This window comes from Lipotes vexillifer, unplaced genomic scaffold (genome assembly GCF_000442215.2).
Source record: "Lipotes vexillifer unplaced genomic scaffold, Lipotes_vexillifer_v1.1 scaffold231, whole genome shotgun sequence".
NCBI lineage: Eukaryota > Metazoa > Chordata > Mammalia > Artiodactyla > Lipotidae > Lipotes > Lipotes vexillifer.
The window spans coordinates 3,281,352-3,303,648 of record NW_006791822.1 but is presented as its reverse complement, the minus strand read 5'-3'; the positions used below and the strand labels follow the sequence as shown (position 1 = coordinate 3,303,648).

The following is a 22,297-nucleotide window of genomic DNA, read 5'->3' as shown; positions in this document are numbered from 1 at the left end:
GAAAGAGACAAGTGAAAAACACTTCTTTATCTCAACACTGAAAAGGAAAATAAATTTTGGAGTTTTTTGGAATTCTTTGAATTCAAACTAAAGGGAAAGCTTGCCTTCCTTTACCAATATGCTGGCAAAACAATATTTTTTATAGGTTTCCAGAGTTGGAATCTATCAAGTTCAATAGAAGAGGAACAAGGTAGAACCTTTAAGCAGTGTTATTTAGGGTAGTGCATCATGGACTTTTTATTGTGATGCCACACATTGGAAATGAAAATATTTCTATTGCATTTTGGGTGAACAGACAACGTTGCTCCTGGCCAGAGGCTTCTGATATGGGGTCTTGGTCTACCTGGGCCCTGTACAGCTGCCCTGAGGACTGAAGGAAAAAATCAGTAACTCAACACATTAATGGGCCACAAACCAGCAGCTGGGAAGCAAGGTTGATTGATGCTAATATCTGGCTTTGGTGCATGTCTGTGGTTTCAATTTTCATTTTTCAATTTACATATAGGCACAGGAGGAAATGATGATAAAATTTGAACCCCAATGAGGATGACTTGTTGATGTGGATCAAAAACCAAATTCTATAGAATCAAAATATGAAAGGTTGGAAAACAGCATGCAAAACAGTTTAAGGTTCTTACAGTTCTAAGTGTTGAGAAGTTATCAAAATTGTAAGCAAATCAAGAAATTAGTTAAGCATTTATTATCATCAATTCACAAGGTCATTAACCCCGTAGGATGTCTAAATTGATTGTAACTACTTTTTTTCATTGACAGTAGCCCTGCAAGGAGGAAAAAGGATTAAGTTTAGGCAAATAGGTTAAAATTTTTTCTGGGGCTTCCCTGGTGGCGCAGTGCTTAAGAATCCACCTGCCAATGCAGGGGACAGGGGTTCGAGCCCTGGTCTGGGAAGATCCCACATGCCGCGGAGCAACTAAGCCCATGTGCCACAACTACTGAGCCCGTGTGCCTAGAGCCCGTGGTCCACAACAAGAGAAGCCACCGCAATGAGAAGCCCGCACACTGCAACAAAGAGTAGTCCCCGCTCGCTGCAACTAGAGAAAGCCGGTGCACAGCAACGAAGACCCAACGTAACGAAAAATAAAAAATAAATTAAAAAAAAAAAGTTTTCTGTAAAACTGCTTTAGATCTGTTTTAAATCTTTAGTACATTTTTAGTTGCAGTGTTGTTTAACATGGTTTGTTCTGAAAGAGATACAGATTTTGAAGCCAGATTTTGACAAAAATTGAGTTTATGTGATTCAGACATTACTATTAAGAGATCTTGGGACTTCCCTGGTGGCACAGTGGATAAGACTCTGCGCTCCCAATGCAGGGGGCCCGGGTTCAATCCCTGGTTAGGGAACTAGATCCCACATGCATGCCGCACCTAAGAGTTCACATGCCACAACTAAGGAGCCCGCCTGCCGCAACTAAGACCTGGTACAACAACAACAACAACAACAACAAAACACAGAGATCTCTTGGTTGTTCAGTGGATCCCTGGATGCAAAATACAGCTGGTCTCTTTTTCACTTTCTGAGAATGGATGACGTTACACATATTTGGATAAGAATCAGAGTTAGGAATCATTTGTTTGCATGTGTAGAAAACACACTCAAACTGCTTAAACCAAAAAGAAACTTCATTGGCTCATATAATTGAAAAGTGCACTGGAAGAAGCAGCTTTAGGCATGGCTTGATCTGCTGGTGTCCACAACTTGACCAGGTTCAGGTCCTTCTCTCTTCAGTTCTTTGCTTGGTTTCTTTGTTAACTTCATTCTAGGCAAGACCTCTCCTTGTGGTCCTAAGATGACGACCAGTTATTGCAGAGACTACATGCTTCCTATCCATAGCTGATAGGAATAAAGCATATTTGTCCCAGAATTCCCAAGAAATCAGACTGGATTAAGTCACATGCTCACCCCTGACCCAATCACTGTGGCCAGAGAAGTGGAATGCACTAATTACTTAGCGTAGCTTCAAATTCCTCCCTCATAATCCCCAATGTGATGCCAATGAACTACCCAAATCACCAGATAGGAATTTGTGACTGTTAGAATGGTGAAAATGGAGGCTGAAGACATAATCAGTTACATGAAGAATCTTAGAAATAGAAGGAGACTTTAGAATCTTTAACCAAAATTTCTGATCTAGCCAAACAACCAATTTAGCCAGACAAACTGACCAAACTTCACAAAACATTAATGCAAAAAACAGTCATTTAGTCTCTGCAGGTACCACTTGTGACAGTGAGCCCCCATAGCCTGTGTGACTTTTGAACAGTTCTACTGGGAAAGGCCTTCTTTACATTGAGCATAAATTTGCTTCCCTTTCCTTTGTGCTTTATCCATTGAAACTTGTTTTACCGCTGTGGCCACAAAGAGTAAATTAAATTCTTCTTTCATATTACAGGCTTTCTAATATATATTAAAGTAGTTAAAATAGTCATCCTTAGTCTCTCTTTTCTAGGCTCAACATCCCACATTCTCTCATCTGTTATTGACATTGAAGGAGTTAAAACACCCTCACTCTTTTGGCTTCTCTTCTTTGTATGAATTCTAGCTAGTCAGTTCCATACTCAGACACACAGTTCCGTACACTGACATAGAGACTCCCCATGTGGCCATTGGGAAGTGGTTTATTGCATATGTATAAAGATACTGAGGAAAAGAAGAATAAATCTTGTAGAGAGTCACTTTAATAGCAGTCTTTAGAATCAGTCTCAAAACTGATTACCTAAACTGAAATATCCAGAGGCAGAATGTGAGCAAAAAATATGTTTTGGAACATGATTTCTCTAATCTCTAACGATTAATATTGGGCTTAATTACTTATTTATTTTGTTGCTGTAGGCTTGACCTTTAATTATTTTAATATTATGAATTATTAGTATTTTAACAAATAAGTGCCTAATAATAGATAGTATTTATTAATATATATTGATTTTGTGATTTACTTTATATATATATATTTTTTATATTTATATAAAATATATATGTATAATATATACTATTTTGTTTTTAAAGACAATTCTTTTTATTTTCCCATAAAAATGAATGAGAAAATATTACATCAACATACTTGGTCAGATTCTATTTGTCATTTGAACTGTGAGTTCTGTCCTAACTGTAAATGTTCTCCAGCAGGGTAACAACTTCCCAGGATCTACAACTTGACAAATTTGTAAGGGAAATTGGAGAGACGATCCCCTAGCTGTTCCTTAGGGGTAGGCAGCTTTTTCCCACCTCTTTGTCCATCTCTCACACCCAGAAACACTGAGGAAATTTAGTTACACTTACAACCTAATACCTCTAACCAATACTGTTAAGTCCGTGATCTCCCTCTCTTCTCCCTTTCAGGAAATATCTGCCCTGGTATTAACTCTGAAAAGGGCTGGTCCCCATCAGACACAGGAGCAGTAGAAAGGAGTTGAGCATTGAGCTAAGGAAAGCCTCTGATGAGGTTTCTGGAACTCCTCCCTCTTCAACCAATCCACCACCAGGTCTTGTCAATCTACTACCTATACCCCAAGCACATTCTCTTTCTTCCAACTTCACTGCCACCACTAGTTCAAGCATCATCATCAGCTACTTGGGACTCCTGCAATGTTCTCCAAACTCCTCTCTTCCCATCATCCAGTCCATTTTCCAAGCAGCAGACAGAGGACTTTCAACTGCAAATAGGATCATTCTTCTTTTTACTCAAAACTCTTCAATTTTCACTGCACTCAGGATGAATACAAAATTCCTTACGTGGTCCGCAAGGCCTGCCTACATGTCCAAGCCCATCTCCCTCCGTTCTCTCAGTTACTACATTTCAGATATACTCTTTTTCTTTTAGTTTTGTTAGTGGAATCAGCTCTTTTTCACCTTGGGGCCTTTCCCTATGTTCCCTATGCTGCTTGGAGCACTCCCCATCTCTTTGCCTGGCTAACTCCTACTAACCATTACCTCTCAGCCCAAGGATCATTCACTCTCCATTCTTCCCAGATAGCCCAATTTTGGACCCCATTTTATATTCTGTAAAAACATTCTCTACTTTTCTTTCAGAGCACCTATACGTGTCTAGTGGTCCACCCTTATCCTTGGTTTCGCTTTCCTCAGTTTCAATTACCAGTGGCCAACCTTGGTCTGAAAATATTAAATGGAAAATCCCATAACTAAGCAATTCATAAGTTTTAAATTGCACGCCATTCTGAGTAGCATGATGAAATCTCACGCCGTCCCAATCCATCCTCCTGCCCCCTATCCCCATCCCCAACCACTGACATCCTCTGCTCCTGACATGTGACCATTGACATCGCCATGGCTCCATGACCCAGAATCACCTGAAGCAGATGATCCTCCTTCTGAGGTACTGCTGGAAGACAAACAGTAGCCTAACACTATGACACAGTGCCTACGTCACTCACTTCACTTCATCTCATCACACAGGCATTTTATCATCTCATGTCATCATAAGAAGACAGGTGAATACAGCACAATAAGATATTTAGAAAGAGACCACATTCATATAACTTTTATTACAGTATAATTGTTCTGCTTTATTGTTAGTTATTGTTATTAATCTCTTACTGTGCCTAATTTATATATTAAACCTTATCATAGGTATGTATGTATAGGAAAAAACATAGTACATATAGGGCTCAGTACTATCTATGGTTTCAGGTGTCTACCGGGAGTCTTGGAATGTACCCCCCTTGGATAAGGGGCGGGGGCTCTCTGTACCATTTGAGTGTTTGAAGTCCACCTTGACCAGTAGACCACAGACTGCAGGAGTGGGTTGGCTCACTACTGGATCTCCAGGGTGTGGTCAGACTGACTGGTTTGAATCCTTGTACCCTCACTTGGCAGCTGTGGGGCTTTGAATACTCAGTCTCAGTTTCTCCAATAGAAGAAATAATATTTTATTACAGGATAACCTTTTTTGTAGGGTTGTTGCATGGATCAAATCAGAAAATGTAAAGTGTTAAATGGAGTGCCTGGCACATAACAGGTGTTCAATTTATATTGGTTATTAGTATATTATCATTGGTTTTAGGATATGTTTACTTATCAAAGGTAAAACCATATCTGTTTCTTGAATAATTCTAAATAGTCTCTAGAAAAGTTGTTATCCAAGTTAGAACAGCACTTTAAAAATGTGTTTTTCACTGATAGCCTCACTGCGTTTCTCCCTAAAAGTTTTTTTTTAATTGTTAAATATTTCAATGTAGCCATGCTAATATATAGTTTAATCTCTGCTTCAGAGGCTGTCTTAGAATATGTTGCATTTATTGATTTGTTATATATGTACACACACACACACACACACACACACACACACACATATATATATATATATATACACTTATTTTCAGATGCTTTGAAAAATAATCCACCATTACTTTTTACCTTTTCCCCTGATATTTCTGAATTAAACGTATTTTAAACACAGGACAAACTGGTTGGGCCTCTTGACAAAGACATTTTGTTTTTATAAACTTCAACTTTGAAGAATAAGGATATCTTTTCCTTTTTCCTCTCTGTCTGGAAGGAAAGGAAAAGGGGATTTTTTTCCTTTTTGATGGGATTTCCACAGGGGAGCTTTTTATACCTTTAGCAGGGTCTATACAGTGAAAATACTGCTCTGTGTAAAAGGATTATGACAGTGTACAGATTTTTCACTGTCAAACACCTTTGGGTAAATGTTTATTTGAAATGAGGCACAGCATTTAAAATAGCCCTGAAGAAGCTGCATAGTCTCCTTGACAACAACAACAAAGTCTGTGTATTAACAGTTGGCTTAACAGTGTCTGGCATAGAGAAATAAAGACGAAAATATACTTCGGCCCTGTAATATTTATAGCATTGCCAGTTTAACCATTGTGCCCTATTTAGGAATATTTTATGACTGTGCCTAAGAACACAGTCATAAGTTGGTGGCAGGGAAACTCATGCAGCAGAATACATGTTTGTGCTGTGCCATGGAGGACGGAGAGGGAACTCACACTGTAAAAATCCCCCTTAATTCTTATACCCACTGACATACAGGACATTGATAACAATGGGGTTGCCGCTTGGGAATGCTGTGTCATGCTTTACATGCTTTTGTAAGAAGCATCGTCTTTATGAGTTTATAAATGAGAAAGGCAAAGATTCCATTTTGTCATTCTGAGTAATGGATTTCCACACATGGCAGCAACTTGTTTATATGACTTTCCCACTGTTAGAGAGTGAGCTACTCCAGATAATGCACATATTCCAGATATCTGGAAGCTCAGCTAAGATGCATCATCACTTTACACTTTGAATCTTTCTAACTTTCATATAATCTTTGCTCTAAAAGCTAAGAGCTAAAGATAATTGCCATTGTACAATAAATCTATTAGAAGTTTACATATGCTCTCTTGATTTACTTAATAGAGTCATGCCTGTTGCAACAGCCTCGTTGGAGACTCCATGTTCTCACATGAGCATCAGTTTCCAAATTGTATTGTGTTAAAATTTGTGAACACGTTGGCATTTATACCAAAGAATGCTAGACTGCCACGTACAAAGCCTTTTTAGTTTCTTCTCTTTCACTTTTTAGCTTTCAGTGTCCTGTCAGTGTGTGTGAGTGTATCTCTAGTTCCATCGCCACTCCCTTAATTTTTTGTTTCTAATCGCCTGTGGATTAGAAAACATTATTAGAATTATTTCCAAAATAATAGTAAATTGGCTTTAAGTGATTATTTAAAAAAACTGTCCTATGACTCAAGCATGAGAACTTACATTTTTTCATTTATTCAACGAATATAAGTTGAATGCCTCCTCTGTGCTTGTTACTGGACTGAGGGCAGCTTCTGTTCATTCCCAGTCACCAGCTTCATTCAGGACACTATCAGTCTTTTCCTATATTGCTTCAAAACCTGCTATCTAGTCTCTGCCCCCACAAAGCAGCCAGAAGGATTAAACAGAGTAAATCCTGTTACTTACCTGATGCAAATACTTAAGATTTCTGGTTGCCTTCCAGATGAACACTCTGAGTGAATCTGCACTTCTACTCTCATTGCAACTTGGTCACACCTGGCCATTTATATATTCTTTCTCCCTGCATGAAATGTATTCCCCATGTATTCACCTTACTAATTCTGTCCTTCCTCAGAGAAGCTTTTCTGGTCCCCTTGACTAGAATAAGGTAACCTTTGTATGTGCCAATCTCAATGACTATAGCTGTAGGATTTAAATCTTTAGAGATGACTGAGTGACAACATAGAGAGGTTAATGCCTTTGAAAGAAGATCTTTATTCCTTACACTTTCAGAGAGGAGGGGACGTATTGTGCATGCAGGGCCACATGGGGAAGCACCAGTGTTAATCGGGATGTAGAAAGGAATGAGGGGAAAGCATAGGGCACGGTCTTTATTGTGTTTTCCATGGGAAGGTAAAGCAGGGCAGGAAAACAGTTTAGGGTTGGCTAGTTTGAATAATTCCAGCAGGCTTTGGGGCATAAGGGCAGTCCTAGTTGTCTGGCACCTGGACCTGCATTGATTTAGGGCACGGGAAGTATTGGCTTGGTGGGTGAGAGTTAGATAACAAAGATGGTTGGGGGTATAGAGTCAGGATTGGTTTACCTGCATATGAAAGGAATGCCCTCAGGCATGTTGTTTATCATTTTAGGAATTAACTAGCTCTGGGAGGCGCAATGTCTCTCCAGCCAGAAATCCTCCCCCCTCCACCAAGATGTCAAGATATCATAAAATACAGACAATAAAAAACATGATTAATATACTACCCTGTCACCTACTGTGGGATGGTACATATCTCACTGTGTTGCTTACATCTCCCAAACTTGCTAAATTGTAGGCTTCTTGAGAGCAGAGATCTTGCCTGTCTTGTTCACTACTATAGCCCCATTGTCCAGAGTAGTGTCTCTTGCTTGGCACATGCTCAGTAAATATTAGTGGAATGAAAAAAAAAATGAATGGACACCTTTCTATCTGGCATATGTGGTTAGTGTTTCACCTGGAAAGCATAGCATTTTTTTCCAGATACAGATTTTGTTATACCAATCAACTAAGTAAAAAATATTTTTATTTGGTTTAAATGTGAGGGTTTTACTTCTGTCATAACTCTTATTTCACTTGTCACTGTTCATTTATTGTCCATACTCCTGGAGCTCCAAGAGGTTGGGTTCCTTGTTCCCCACATGTAGGAAACCCCAGCATTTAGCAGTGTCTCCATTAAAATCACTCAATTGTGCTTCAGCAATTAAAAGTAAGTATTTTACTTCCTACATTGTTGTTTTCACATAGAAAATCCATTAAATGCTCTGAAGCAGAAAATAAATAAACAAATAAGTAAATAAATAAATAAATAAATGTGAGGTTTGTTTTTTTTTTCCTTTCCAACTCAGTAAAGTTTAATTTGGCTCCGCATAATGTGTATGATTTACAACTCTATAAAGAGACCAGCACATCTCTATGTTCCTTGCGTTAGCCAGTGGTTCTTTACCACTGGGGCAATTTTGCCCTGTGGGGGGACATTCCGCAATGTCTGGAGACATTTTTGGTTCTCACAGCTGGCCTCTAGCTGATAGAGTCCAGGGATGTTGCTATATATCCTATAATACACAGAACAGTCCCCTGCAACAGACAGTTATCCAATCTAAAATGTCAATAGTGCTGACATTGAAAAACCTTCTGTTAGAGGGTGATATGTTTGACCGGTTTACCTAAAAACACCTCACACATCCAACCATGTTCCCCGACTTCTCCATGAAGCAATACAAGCTAAGTAGCTGATATCTTAAGAGGTAAAGACAGCAGGCCTGAGGGGAAAAGTAATTTTTAGAGGAGGACACATGGCAAGCTGCAAGACAGGGGTTCAGTATTTCAGCACACACCATGAAAGGAAATCTAAGTGGATTGATACATACCATAGTATGGTGACACTGAGGTCTGGGCTTAAAATGAACACTGAAATTACAGGTTTTTTAACTGACAGTTAAAAGGTATGACTTTAAGTTAACATAAGTCATGTGGGGGGAAAGGAACAATCATATAGAGCTTGTAATTCCAAAATTGCTCTCTTTAAAACTGGAGTTGTCTTCTTAAGCTTAACATGCTGCCATTGATCAAAGCAATGCTGTCACATCTTTTTGGAATGGTCTTCAGGGCTTCTGTCATGCTCTTTTGAGTAACATCAGAAGTTGCAAGCGTTGCACTTTTAGGCAGGAATTTGCTTTGGGGGGAAAAAAATCAAGTTATTTGGACCTATATATGATGAATAAGGAAAATCATCCTTGCTCCTAATACCATGTTCATAAAAATTGAGGACAGGCTATAAACTATATGAATCTGACTTTAAAGGCAATTCTAAAAAGGAGTTTTAGAAATGTCTTGAGCTAAGTCATTGTCATTGGAGTATAACCTCTCAGGATGACCATTTTCAGGAGAAATGATCATATTGAGGTATGAGTGTTAGCAAAACATTACTTGATATTCATATTGATTTCAGTGCCACAAGTATATGTGGAAATAATGCCAGGTTTGCACACAACCAAATTTCTGTCAGCATGAGAATGTTTAGGACAGGTCTTACAGTGCTTTTTATATGTAAAAGTTTAATTTTTTTCTTTTCCCCTGTTTTATTGAGATATAATTGACATATATAATTGTATTCATTTAAAGTGTACAAGTTAATGATTTGATATATGTGTATATTGCAAACGATCACCACAGTAAGTTTAGTTAACATCCATCACCTCACATAGTTACAATTCTTTTTTCTTGTGATGAGAACTTTTAAGATCTACTATTCTAGCACTTTTAAATATACAATATGGGGACTTCCCTGGTGGCACAGTGGTTAAGAATCCGCCTGCCAATGTAGGGGACACGGGTTCGAGCCCTGGTCCGGGAAGATCCCACATGCCGTGGAGCAACTAAGCCCGTGAGCCACAGCTACTGAGCCTGCACTCTAGAGCCCACGTGCCACAACTACTGAAGTCTGCGTGCCTAGAGCCCGTGCTCCGCAACAAGAGAAGCCACCGCAATGAGAAGCCTGTGCACCGCAACGAAGAGTAGCCCCTGCTCGCCGCAACTAGAGAAAGCCCACATGCAGCAACGAAGACCCAACGCAGCCAAAAATAAAATAAAATAAAATACTAATAAATAATAAATAAATATATATACAACATGGTGTTGTTAACTATAGTCACCATACTGTACATTACATCCCCAGAACTTATTAACCTTATAATTGAAAGTTTGTACTTCAGTACACATCATCCATTTTCTGCACCCAACCCCCCCACCTCTAACAACCACCAATCTGTTCTCTGTTAAAGTTTAATTTTTAAGTTGTGATACCACACATACTTCAAAATCTGGGAATTTCTACTTTAGGCAAGGAGGTGTTTAAGCTTCTTCCTCAGATGTCAACTTTACTTTGGCCACATAGACCTAATTTAGGATGGCTTTTCAACATCAAATCAAGTGTATGTTTAGTGTACTTGAGATACGTTAGTGTTATAGAAGAAGAATTGATAAAACTACAAGTCTACTCCTAGTAGAGTAGCAATGCATCCCAGTTTGCCAGGGAGAGACCTGATTTTAAAATGGAAAGTGCTGCTTCCTGGGAAACCCCTTAGTCCTAGGCAAATCGAGATGGTTACCAAACTCCCAGTCACTTAGCTAACTCCTCTGTTCTTTTTGGACTATCTACAGTGAAAACAAAACAGTGCCTTCCCATAATAAATAAAGGAAAAGGACATACCCCTATTGGGAGTAGCATAGCAACTCAAGTCAAAGAGCAAAGTACGTTAGCTGAAAGTAGGCTGAGCTAATGGCTAACTTTTATGCTGATTCAAACTGAAGTCAGAAGTTCTATTTCATGACAATGCTGCAGGCCATGTTTTACCAACCAATAACAACAACTGCAATAACAAAAAATAAAATAAAATTTTATGTTTCAACCATCATGCTTATCATATTTGTTCTGGTTTTTAGGAGAGCTATTTTGACAACTAATGTCCTTGAGCAAGGAAATAATAGGTTACTTAGTTCTTCAATGGCTTTGTACAGTGGATCTAGCAATTATATACAATGCCTGAAAAATGAATTATGGTGGAGTTTAGCTGAAAGTTAACATTAAAAATATACATCATTGAAGGGGCATTTAGGGTTATGCAGATAGGAAAGCAGATGGTGTGGCAGTGAAGCACTGGGGTCCGGAAGAGCTGTGTTGGCATCCTGACTTAACTGGTGTACGACTTTGAACTAGTTGTTGGCCTCTCTAAACCTCAGTTCCTTCATGAAACAAACAGGCACAGTTATGGTACTTATCTCCTGGAACTGCGGTTTATAAAATGATAATGAATGTACAATACTTAATACTGTGTCCAGCATGTAGTAAGCATGAAATAAATGTAAACCATTATCATTTGCACCTGCCAAAATTTTCTGTAATAGTATATTCCGACTGTATTTAAGCGTCATGTTATTTCTTTAATTTCTTATTTCCTATCCATTACTCTTTGTAGAAGGATCTTGTTTAAGAAATATACAAAGAACACAAAGAATTCTGATAAAAGATGTTTTGCTATGTATCATTCTAGGTTCCAAAGATCAATATAGTGTTACTCTAAGAGAATATTGATAGGAAAAAATCACCCATGACACAAAACCCTTGGCTGTCCCAAATCAGGATGAGTTAAAGAAAGAAAAAAAGAAATTTTAAAAACTAAAACTAAACAATTAGAAGAAAAAAAAAAGAGTCAATAAGTATTAGAACCAGATTTGAACTACTAGTGTATCGTGCAAACAACTTTATGTATATCTTAGGCGAGAGCCATTGAAACATCTTACTTGGGGAAGAAAGCAAGGTGTGTATTAAGATAAAGATGTTAGAAACCAAGTAATAACAACCCAAGATAGTTGCTACACAGGTTTTAAAAAGCAAGATAATGTGCCCCAAATTGTCCTGTATAATTATCTCCAAAGTTCCATAACATGATGACTTCAAAACTAGTGTGTTACATATATGTAATTGAAATAGTCAACAATTTGTCCCTCAAAAGTTTCTCTTACGGCTGTTCTGAAAGCAGCTATTGACTGAATAGTTTAATACTGTTTAAAACCATTATCAGGAAAATACCTGGGAAAAGCAAGATGTGACTTTGAAGGTTTAGAAAGAAAGGTAAGACATGAGGCAAAACCAGCACTTTCTTGACAAATGAGAGCTCAAGATATGCTGTTTGGTGAGCTCCAGTGCTATTTGGAATACAGCTGACAGATGATTAGGAGAGATCACTGACTATCTCATTTTTTTCTGTGACCCAGTTTTAGAAATCTGCCACCCAGAAAGAAGAGAACAGTTCTCAAAGGATTCCATACTCTGGCAATCAGACCCCGGGTTGGCCTGTGCTTTCCTATGTGAGCCTCCACGTCATTTGCTCACTCTCTGTTACATTCTAACCATAAATTTAAGGCAGTAACTGGTTATTCCTTTTATGTTCTTTAAACTTTATTTGAATTGGTACAGTGCATTTTCTGTCTTCATTAATATTGTTGGAGATTGTAAAATCCTAAAAAGTTACACTAAGGTATGTTAGTCCCCTTATAATTTCCTCTAACATTTCAAATTCATCATAAAATAATTGAGCATGTTCTCTTTTCTAAATGTCTTATGTAAAGTGCTGAGAGAGTGCCATGGGTATTTTAAGAATGAAATCAATAAAAGGTTTTCTATTTTTCTGTAAAAATCAGTATGGTTAGAAGAAATACATTTAGGCTAGGACTTCTGGGTCAAGCACTTAGAGTTGACCAATTTTTTACTGAATTGACTAGTTGTCTTACTCTTGTGAAGTTACAGCTAAAATTTTTAACCAAACACTCTTCTTAATCTCTTTGTTCTATCAAGATGAGGGTTTTTTTTGCTGGTGTTTCAGGTTTTATAACAGATCACATTTTTACTTGGCTTCAAATCAGTTTAATTCATCTTTAGGCAGACTGACTGAATTCTATGAACTTCAGAGTTTCTGGTGATAAACTTCTCTGTCATCTCTGTATTATCTCTTTTACAGCCAGATGGGGGAAATGGTTTACATCAGACACAATGTATATTTGAACAATAAGGTCACAAGCAGAGATGTATTATCTTTTATGGGCAGTGAGACATGTAACGTATTACAGCCTTCCCCTTTAAGCTACATAGCAAATGGGACACAGCACTTTGTTTTTATGCCTGGATTCCCATACGATATTATTTTCTAAGCATGTTCATGTTAACAACCTGAGCCTATTTAAAGCAGCATTTCCTCTTAAAGTGTAGAGGAGGAGGATGACCTTCATTCCAGTCCTCTTAAGTTTGATTAAAGCCACCCGAAATAAGTTTATTGCCTCAAACTCTGCTCTTATCCTCTGTGTCTTAGGTTCTCTTCCTCTCTCTGTATGGGAGGAATCAGCATTCTATTAAAAGGCCTGGCCCAGAAGAAGTAATCATCACACTTCTGCTTTTGGATCTATTCCCTTGTTAAAAGGCAATTTTGAACTATGTGGAAAAGTAAAACAATTTAAGGGAATGGAACAGTTTAGTTCTAGCATGTGGAATATGTTTTAAGTTCTGGTAGGAAGTGCTTCCATAGCACATATTTTTTTTTAAAGAAGGACAGTGTAGCTTAGGAATTGGCATGATTTAAATAATAATGAGAGACAAGATATAATTATCACCATAACCTAACTTGCTTTTTCTTTAATGTCACCCTAGTTTTGGGGATCTGATTACGTTTGGCATTTCCAGAAAAACATAAATAATTTTAAATGTCTATAATAGTCCAAAAGAATACTTCTTTGGCTAATTAACTCTGGAAGCAAAAGAAAAAAAATAAACAACAAAAATAAACAACAGAAAAAACCTTCTTTTCCCTCTGTAGAATTGTTTAAAGAGAGGTTCAAAGTGTTTGGTTTAGAGCTCTGTTTCACTTAATATTTCCAACGGTAGTTTATGAAAGATGGAATTCTTGAAGTTCATTAATGGCACTAATATGGTCCAGATTGTTAAGATCTTGATTCATAGGAACAAAATTAAGAACAAATTAATCAAATACAGGATAAAAATCAGCAGTAGGAATAAAAAGTAAATTTTCTTAAGGAAGAAAAGCAGCAGCTGGGACATACGATGCTCAGGAACCATGTTTTACCATGGCTGAGTGGTTCTCAAACTCAAGAGTGGATCACGGTAATAACCTGGGGGCTTGTTAAACCAAAGATCACTGTCTCCCACTCCACAGATTTCTGATTCAGTAGGTCTGGGGTAAGGTCTAATAATTTGCATTTCTAGTAAGTTCTAAGGTCCAGGAACCACAGTCTGAGAACTCCGATTCTACCAAAACAGGCCCTCCTGTGGTCACAGTGTAAACTGAGCACTCTCCTGCCCCGGGTAATGTCCCTCTGCTGCCCCAAAATGAAAAGGGGGGATTTTCTCCTTTAAACACCACATTCCCGGAATCATGATCATTTCTCACTTTCTCCACATTTGTCCCCTAATTGTACATGGGACATTCATATAAATATACAAGTTTTTATTACAGTGTGAAAGAATTGATGTATTATATGTCAATTTACAATGAAGGTAAATTACAAACACACCATGTCATGTTACTTGGTTAACTTGTCACAGGCTGAAAGTATTGAATAAGCACTTAGACTTGCTTCTCTCTGGTTAGCAGTAAAGGATCTTTCTAGATCTAACCCACTGGAGAGTTTTAAAATAACAAAGCCTGGGTCCCATTCCAGATGAATTACATAAAAAATCTCAGAATGGGGACCCGGTAATTAAATCCCTTTCAGGTAGTTCTAGTGAGTAGCCAGGGTTAAGAACCATTGGTAACTCTAACCATGTATTCTCACTGGTTATCAGTGAGGTGAGATCGCCCCCATGGGGGTAAAAATTAGTTCTCTAGGGGCAAAAAAATACCTTAGCTGTTGTACTGGTTTGTGGGCCCCCAAAGGACCACAGCACTTACACATGTGTGTAGTATATCTGTAGCATTAGCATTTCATGGGTTGGGGACAATTAGGAAAAAAGACTCCCTTAGAAAATGATCATGAAAAAAGGTTGAGAAATACTACCCTAACCCTGGTAGACTGCTGTTAGTTTTCAATACTTCAACTTCCCTCTAAAATGGAACACAAATCTTTTTGGGTGCTCTTATAGATATTGGTAGGGAAAAATAGCATTTAAAACTTCTACTGGGCTTCCCTGGTGGCGCAGTGGTTGAGAGTCCGCCTGCCGATGCAGCGGATGCGGGTTCGTGCCCCGGTCCGGGAAGATCCCACATGCCGCGGAGCGGCTGCGCCCGTGAGCCATGGCCGCTGAGCCTGCGCGTCTGGAGCCTGTGCTCCGCAACGGGAGAGGCCACAACAGTGAGAGGCCCGCATACCGCAAAAAAAAAAAAAAAAAATTCGACTACGTGTTGATCACCTAGCTAGGGGCTTTTACATATAGTATCGAGTAATGCTACCCTGCATTTTTCCTCTAGAATGTACATAAAAAATTATAATTAGTTTTGTTTCATTCTAGCTTCATAATATTTATATTGAAAATAACTCCTGTCTTCATGAAGCTTACAGAAAAATTCCATTTGAATCTGTAAGGCAACCAGGTGGCTTCAAATTGCTTTCACTCTAAACCACTATCAAATGCATGTAATGAAGTTCAGAAAACAACATTCCATTAAAAGAAATCACAATAGAAAACAACCTCCATATCCTTGTCTCAATAGTATATTATTTATCTAAAGAATCATAGAAGATTATTATTTCATTAATTTATGGTAATACAGCTTTACAGTATAACTTAAGACTTGAATATATAGTGTATTTGTAGTATAACTTTGCTATAAAAAGGCAAGTATATTAAAATATATATATGGTTGCATGTATTCTTTTGCTATTTGCAAGGGTACGGATTTGTTTTAAGTGTACTCAGGATTTTGTTTATATTCAGATATGGTAAGGCCAAAAGATCGGGAGATAATTGCCATTGAAAAGATATAGCTGACCCTTGAACAAAGTGGGAGTTAGGGGCTCCAACCCTCCTTGCATTTGGAAATCACGCATAACTTATAGTCAGCCCTCTGTATTCACGGTTCCTCATCCTTGGATTCAACCAACCATGGATCCTGGAGTATTGTATTTACTGTTGGAAAGAATTCTCATATATGTGAACCCACACAATGTTGTTGAAGGGTCACCTGTAGTTTGTCACTCACAGTTCCCAAGGGGAGGGGACATGCCATACCATGAAGGGCCACATGGGGAACAAGCGGGGCTGGTCAGGAAGAGGGGCGAGAGGGAGACCTTAGGCAAAGCCTTTACGGTGCTTTCCAGGGAGGGAATGGGCAAGGCTAGGTGAGCAGGTTTAGGATTGGATAGTCTGGATGATCTTGCAGGGCTCTGGATTGTCAAGGTGGCCCCTCGCTGTCTGGTACCTGGTCCTGAGCTGATTAGGGCAGAGGAGTGCTGCCGCCAGGAGCGCTGAACAGAGGAGGCACGTGGGGGTGTGCGCTCAGAATCGGTCGCTCTGCATCAACGTTGTGCTCAAAGGCAAAGAACATTGTTCACTATCTCTAGGAATTAGCTAACCTGGGAGAGGCAGTCCCTCTCTAGTCTGTGAAGTCCCCAATGTTAGAGCATCAAGAATATAGAAGATAAGAAGATATAGTTAATGTAGTTAAATATAGTTAATACAGGATTGTGTCCCAGAAAGTCAGAACCATAAACTAAATCAGCTGTGGAAAAGGAGAAAGATATTCAAATGTGCAAATAATGTAACCAGGCACTCTGAAGGTCCATTTCTACACAAGTACATAGAAAGTTTTACCCGAGTATAAAGTTATTCAAGGCTTCATGCTATTGCATAGATAAATCTAGAAAAATCACTAGTCCTAAACAGTGAGATATGTTGGGAGGGAGCTGGGGGAGGGAGGATTTGACTGACATTATGGCCTAATTAATTCTGTCCCCTGTCTTCTTTCTCTACGTACTTGGTTTGTGCAGAGACAGAATAACGACGGAAGTTCAGAGCAGACACTTTCTGTTACCAGACAGGACCAGTATATAAAGAGATAGCAAGTTTGTTGGGACGCAAGTGTGAAAATATATAGCTTCCAAATAGGACCAGGAGTTTTATTACTGCTGTTATGTTATTTTTACTGTTCAACAAAAAGAAGGCAACATTGTATCCTGAAAAGAAACTAAAGTGTACAATAAAGTAGGCCAGGGCTGGAATTCTAACTCAGCTGTTTACAGTGTAATCTTGGGCTATATATGTTACTTCTCCAAACAAAAGTTTTTTCATCATAAAATGCAAATTATATCTAGTCTTGAGATTGGAAACAATTAAGAAGCAAAACATAGGAAACAGATGAAGATTTAAATATAAAAACTTTTAAAAACTAAATTAAGCTGAATTTGAGGATGTGGCCAAGAGATTGGAAACAATTAAGAAGCAAAACATAGGAAGCAGATGAAGATTTAAATATAAAAACTTTTAGAAACTAAATTAAGGGCTTCCCTGGTGGCGCAGTGGTTAAGAGTCCACCTGCCAACGCAGGGGACACGGGTTCATGCCCCGGTCCGGGAAGATCCCACATGCCGCGGAGCGGCTGGGCCCATGAGCCATGGCCACTGAGCCTGCGCGTCTGCAGCCTGTGCTCCGCAACGGGAGAGGCCACAACAGTGAGAGGCCCGCGTACCGCACACACACACAAAAAAACTAAACTAAATTAAGCTGAATTTGAGGATATGGCCAAGGTAGATAGACATAATGAGCTTCTTAATATTTCATCCCACCATTAAACTTCCCCACCCAGGCTCAGGCAAAGAACCTGCTCTTTTTTTTTTTTTTGGCCGTGCCTTGCGGCTTGTGGGACCTTGGTTGCCTGACCAGGGATTGAACCAGGGCCCTGGCAGTGAAAGTGCAGAGTAGTCCTAACCACTGGACCGCCAGGGAATTCCCAGCCACTCTTTTAAACTTATCACATGATCTAGCTGAGAACAGATCCTGGGTAAGGTGTCTCCTGAGCTGGGAAGAGCAAGAGGAGGTGTGACTTGAGCTGGGCTTGCCCAGTCCCTGCTCCCAGTCTCAACCATCAGGCAAGGCCCTCTTCCTCCTCCTCCAAGAGTGAGTGAGGAGTGGTAAAGAGGAGACAATAGGTCCCCATCTCCCCACCCTGGAAAAATTAGAAGTGGGGGTGGAAATCTCCCTATACCACTTTGAAGATGATTATGAAGATAGACTACAGATAAGATATGCAAGATGCCTAACCAGAGCAATAGGCATTTTCAATAGAGATAAATTCACCAAGACTTCATTTATCACATATAGCTTATTCCTTCTTCTGGTATTGAATTTAGTGAAATAGCTCTCTTTTTTTCTCTTATATAATATTCCACTAAACTTTTTATTTATGAGAAAAGGGGATATTCTGTCTGAATCCGAGTTACTTGTAATTATGTATTCTGAATTAACTCATTGATTTTATATATAATTCTCAAATTCCATTCCAGTAAGAGGGTAGATTGGTTTAAAAAAAAAAAATGCCAGAAATAATGTAATAGCAATCTGTAAACACAAGCATTAAATCTTACTATTCAGTTGTTTTTGTTGGTATTTTAGTTGATCACATTGAACGGTAGGTATTTAATTCATCTTTCCAGATAGAACAATTAGGCACCTTCTCATTATTACACATACAAGTCAACAAAGGAGAATTTGGTAGCTTTCAACAATGATACTAACATATACTATTTATGAAGTGTTTTATAAAGCTTCAGGCACTGTGCCAGGTGCTTTATAAAGCTTTATGTCTAGTCCTACAACAACCCTGGAAGGAATTATTATTATGCCAACTTTATAGAAGAGAAACTGAAGTTCAGAGAGGTTGAGTAATTTTCAAAGTTGTAGATACAGATTGAAACTAGTAAAGTCAGGATTCTAATGCAGAACCCTGCAAAGCCTACATTTTTTCCTTTAAATAAGTCTTTCTGCCTCCCCCCACCCCAAGAACCTAAGGTGAAAAGAAAGAAAACGAGGTCGTAGTTCCATTAGCATAACTAATAAGTGACCTTGGCACTTCATTTAACGGAAGTTTTGTAATAAGGGGTAGGAAGACAACTCTTTTTTAACCCTCACATATGAGTTTAAACACATGATTCATTTTGAGCTAAAATGTTTAGCTAATTCATCTAAACTATGTTGAGAGTTCAGAGAAAATGATAAAAGTTCTCCTGCATTTATTATAATTTGAAGCTTTTAATGGGCACATCATTGTTTCTAAAGTTCACCAATACCCTGTACTTCTCCTTTCAGAGGATTCATCACATTGGGACAGGATAGGTGCTCATTATTCATTGATTATTTGAATGTACTAATTAATGACTAAAGGCATAGGGGTCTCAGAAATGGTGTTAGAGGGTATTAACTTCAGGCAAGAACAGGAGAGATTCTGCAGGACCCAACCTTTCTCCAACTACAGCCATTCCTTTTGAAAATCAAAAATTGCTCATAATTGTGCACACCATGAAGCTCTGAACACTTTGTGCCATGTACAATATCTATTGTTGTATTTTCATAATTTTCATGTGTAACTGCAAAACTACCCTCCTTATTATAGACTCCTAGGAATTAATATAGACTGCCAAAGATCACCAAAGTGAAGACCATAAGCCAGCATGAAACTGAGTATTGATGAGCTCCATGGAGAATCAGAGGTACTGATCTCTCTTGGTCCTCTCCAGTGAATTTTTCTCCAACAAAACTGAACTCCTCTGGGCTTGGTGAAGAATGCATTAGAATGCAAAAAGGTGGAGCAGATCCTGTGTCCCCTTCACCCCTCCCAGAAGGCCAGGATTCCTGCTCAGGTCCTTGTCCATCTCCCCGCTCCTGACACATGGCCCATATCTGTCTACATGGTGTCTATAGCTTCTCCTCAGATTCTGCCCGTAACTTCTCCTTAGCATCACCAATTATGTATGCTTTTCTCATATAGGTATTACTGTGTTATGTTATAAAATCACATTTTTATTTCAGTGTTTTAAAAGATTTAAGTACATAAATTTTCATGTAATCATATTTTACCATCTGTACACATCTTTAAAACAAAAGAAGGTGTTTTTAAAAAAGGCAATTTGGCTACAGATGTGCCTTAAATGTCTTCATCATTTAACAGTGCTTTTTTTTCCCCCTCATTTCTCTCTCTCTCTCTCTCTCTCTTGTTTTTAACTTCAGGAAGATTATTCATGGGGAAAGTCCTAGATCCTATTTCCTAACCGAACACAAATTGTAATACAAAGCATCCTTTTATATAGACTCATCATTGCCATTTAGGGAATATTTATGTCTCAAATGTGAAAGGATGTTCAACTAAAAATGGGCATTTCTATTCTGGTCAAAGTCTTAACTGAAATTAAGTCTGCTGCCCATCTCTCTGTCTTAGAAGAAGACTCATGTTAAGTCAGGAAAAGAATGAGAAGCTGAAGGAACTCTAGGCATAATTCAGGCACAAAACTGAGCTAGAGAGAAACATATATATATATTCTTGAAATAGATGGTATTTCCACACTCCCCAAATTAACTGGTTAGTTGATTAACTATTTTTTCAGATATATAGATATAGATGTTGATATAGATATAATGTGTGTGTGTATATATAGATAGATATGTTTATCTATGTATCTATCTAGCTATACGTGGGGAAATATATAAGGAAGAATAAAAGCTAACACTTACAAAGTACTTATTATGTGCCGGGCACTGTCTAAGCATCTTACACATATTAACTCATTGAATCCCCATGATAAGTCTATGAGGGGAGTATAATATTATCCACAGTTTTACAGATGAGAAAACTAAGGTGTAATAAAATACATTGCCCAAGATCACATAGATAGTAAGTGATGACTTGAACCCAGACAGTCTTGCTCTAGACTTCATACTCTTTACCACCAAGCCAAACTGCTTCTGTTCTCAGAGAAGGTACAACATGATGGGAAATTTAAATGTTCACATGTGAGAAGCTAAATGATAACTCAGTTCCACAATATGAAATGTCCCACAATAGTGTGTCTTAGGTGGCGCATGGGCTCTGAGGCCATGAGAGCTGCAGATTTAGAGAATGTTTCCCTCGCCTATTTTACTCTGGACTGAAGTAACCAGGAGAAGCTTTTTAGGAAGAGAAGAATTGAAGAATTGGGCCTTTTTAACAGGAAGAATTGGATGAGAGAAGCAGAGAACAGAAGGCATTCTAGGTGAGAGGAAGGGCTTGAGCCAATATTCAGAGATCAAAATGAACAAAGCATTCCTATAGAGGAGGAACAGGAAGACCAGCCTACCCAAAGCAACAGGTTCAAGTAGAGAAAAATAGATGTGTTTCCAAAGGTTGCTTAAATCCAGATGTTACAAGGATGTGACTCTCAGGCAAAGAATTTGGACTTCATTTCATAGATAAAGCAGAGCTGTCTTAAGAGGTCAAGTGCAAGAGTGGGAAAGTAAAAGAGGTATTTGGGGAATACTAAGTTGGCAACCATGTGCAAGAATAGAAGGGATAAGAAAAAGGAAACAGGGCCTTACTCAGAAGTTTGTGCATTTTTCAAGATGAGGGCCTGGAATTCAAGATATATTTTAAATAAATAAAAAGGAAGGCATACATTCTAGAACTATTACTAAGGAAATAGGAGGAATTGTATGAACTGTTCTGGAAACCTAAGGGAAATCATCAAAGATTATTTCAAAGGTTTTTAACCTGGGAAACAGAGTAAGATGGGATCCAAATGAAAAGTAGATACAAACTGGAAATGAGGAGGGAGATTACGGGTTTGAAGACAGATTCAGAAGCCATCTCCATAGATGGGGACTGATTTTGAAGAGAGGCTAGGGGACTGATAAGACCGTAGGTAATGTCCATGTATGAGGAATAGGAAGTGGAAGAAAAGTTCCTGAAGGAAACTGAGAAGATGCAGTTATTAAAGTAGAGGCTGTGGAGAATCAGGATGGTATAAGCTTTATGGAAGCCGAGGAAGGAAGTGGTTTCAAGAAGTAAATTGTGGCCAACAGCTCTAAGAGTTGCAGAGAGGAGGAGGAGACATGAGAACACAGAAAAAGTTACTGGACCAGCACACTCACATTACACAATGTAGATATAAGTAGTCACAACTTCATTCTTTTAGCTTGTAATTACCGTAATTTTGTCAACATCAACATTACTCCTGGCAGCGCGTTTCCCGCCGCCGGGGTCAGGGGTCGGGGTTCGGGCCGCGGGGCGGAGGGAAGAGCG

At 38.6% G+C, this 22,297-nt stretch overlaps 1 protein-coding gene across 3 annotated transcripts in view; it reads left to right on the top strand.

Annotated features, from left to right (window-relative positions):
• Nucleotides 1–22,297, top strand: part of SYNPO2 (synaptopodin 2) — a 170,840-nt gene that overhangs the window by 41,524 nt on the left and 107,019 nt on the right. The gene's annotated exons all lie outside the window — the stretch shown is intronic.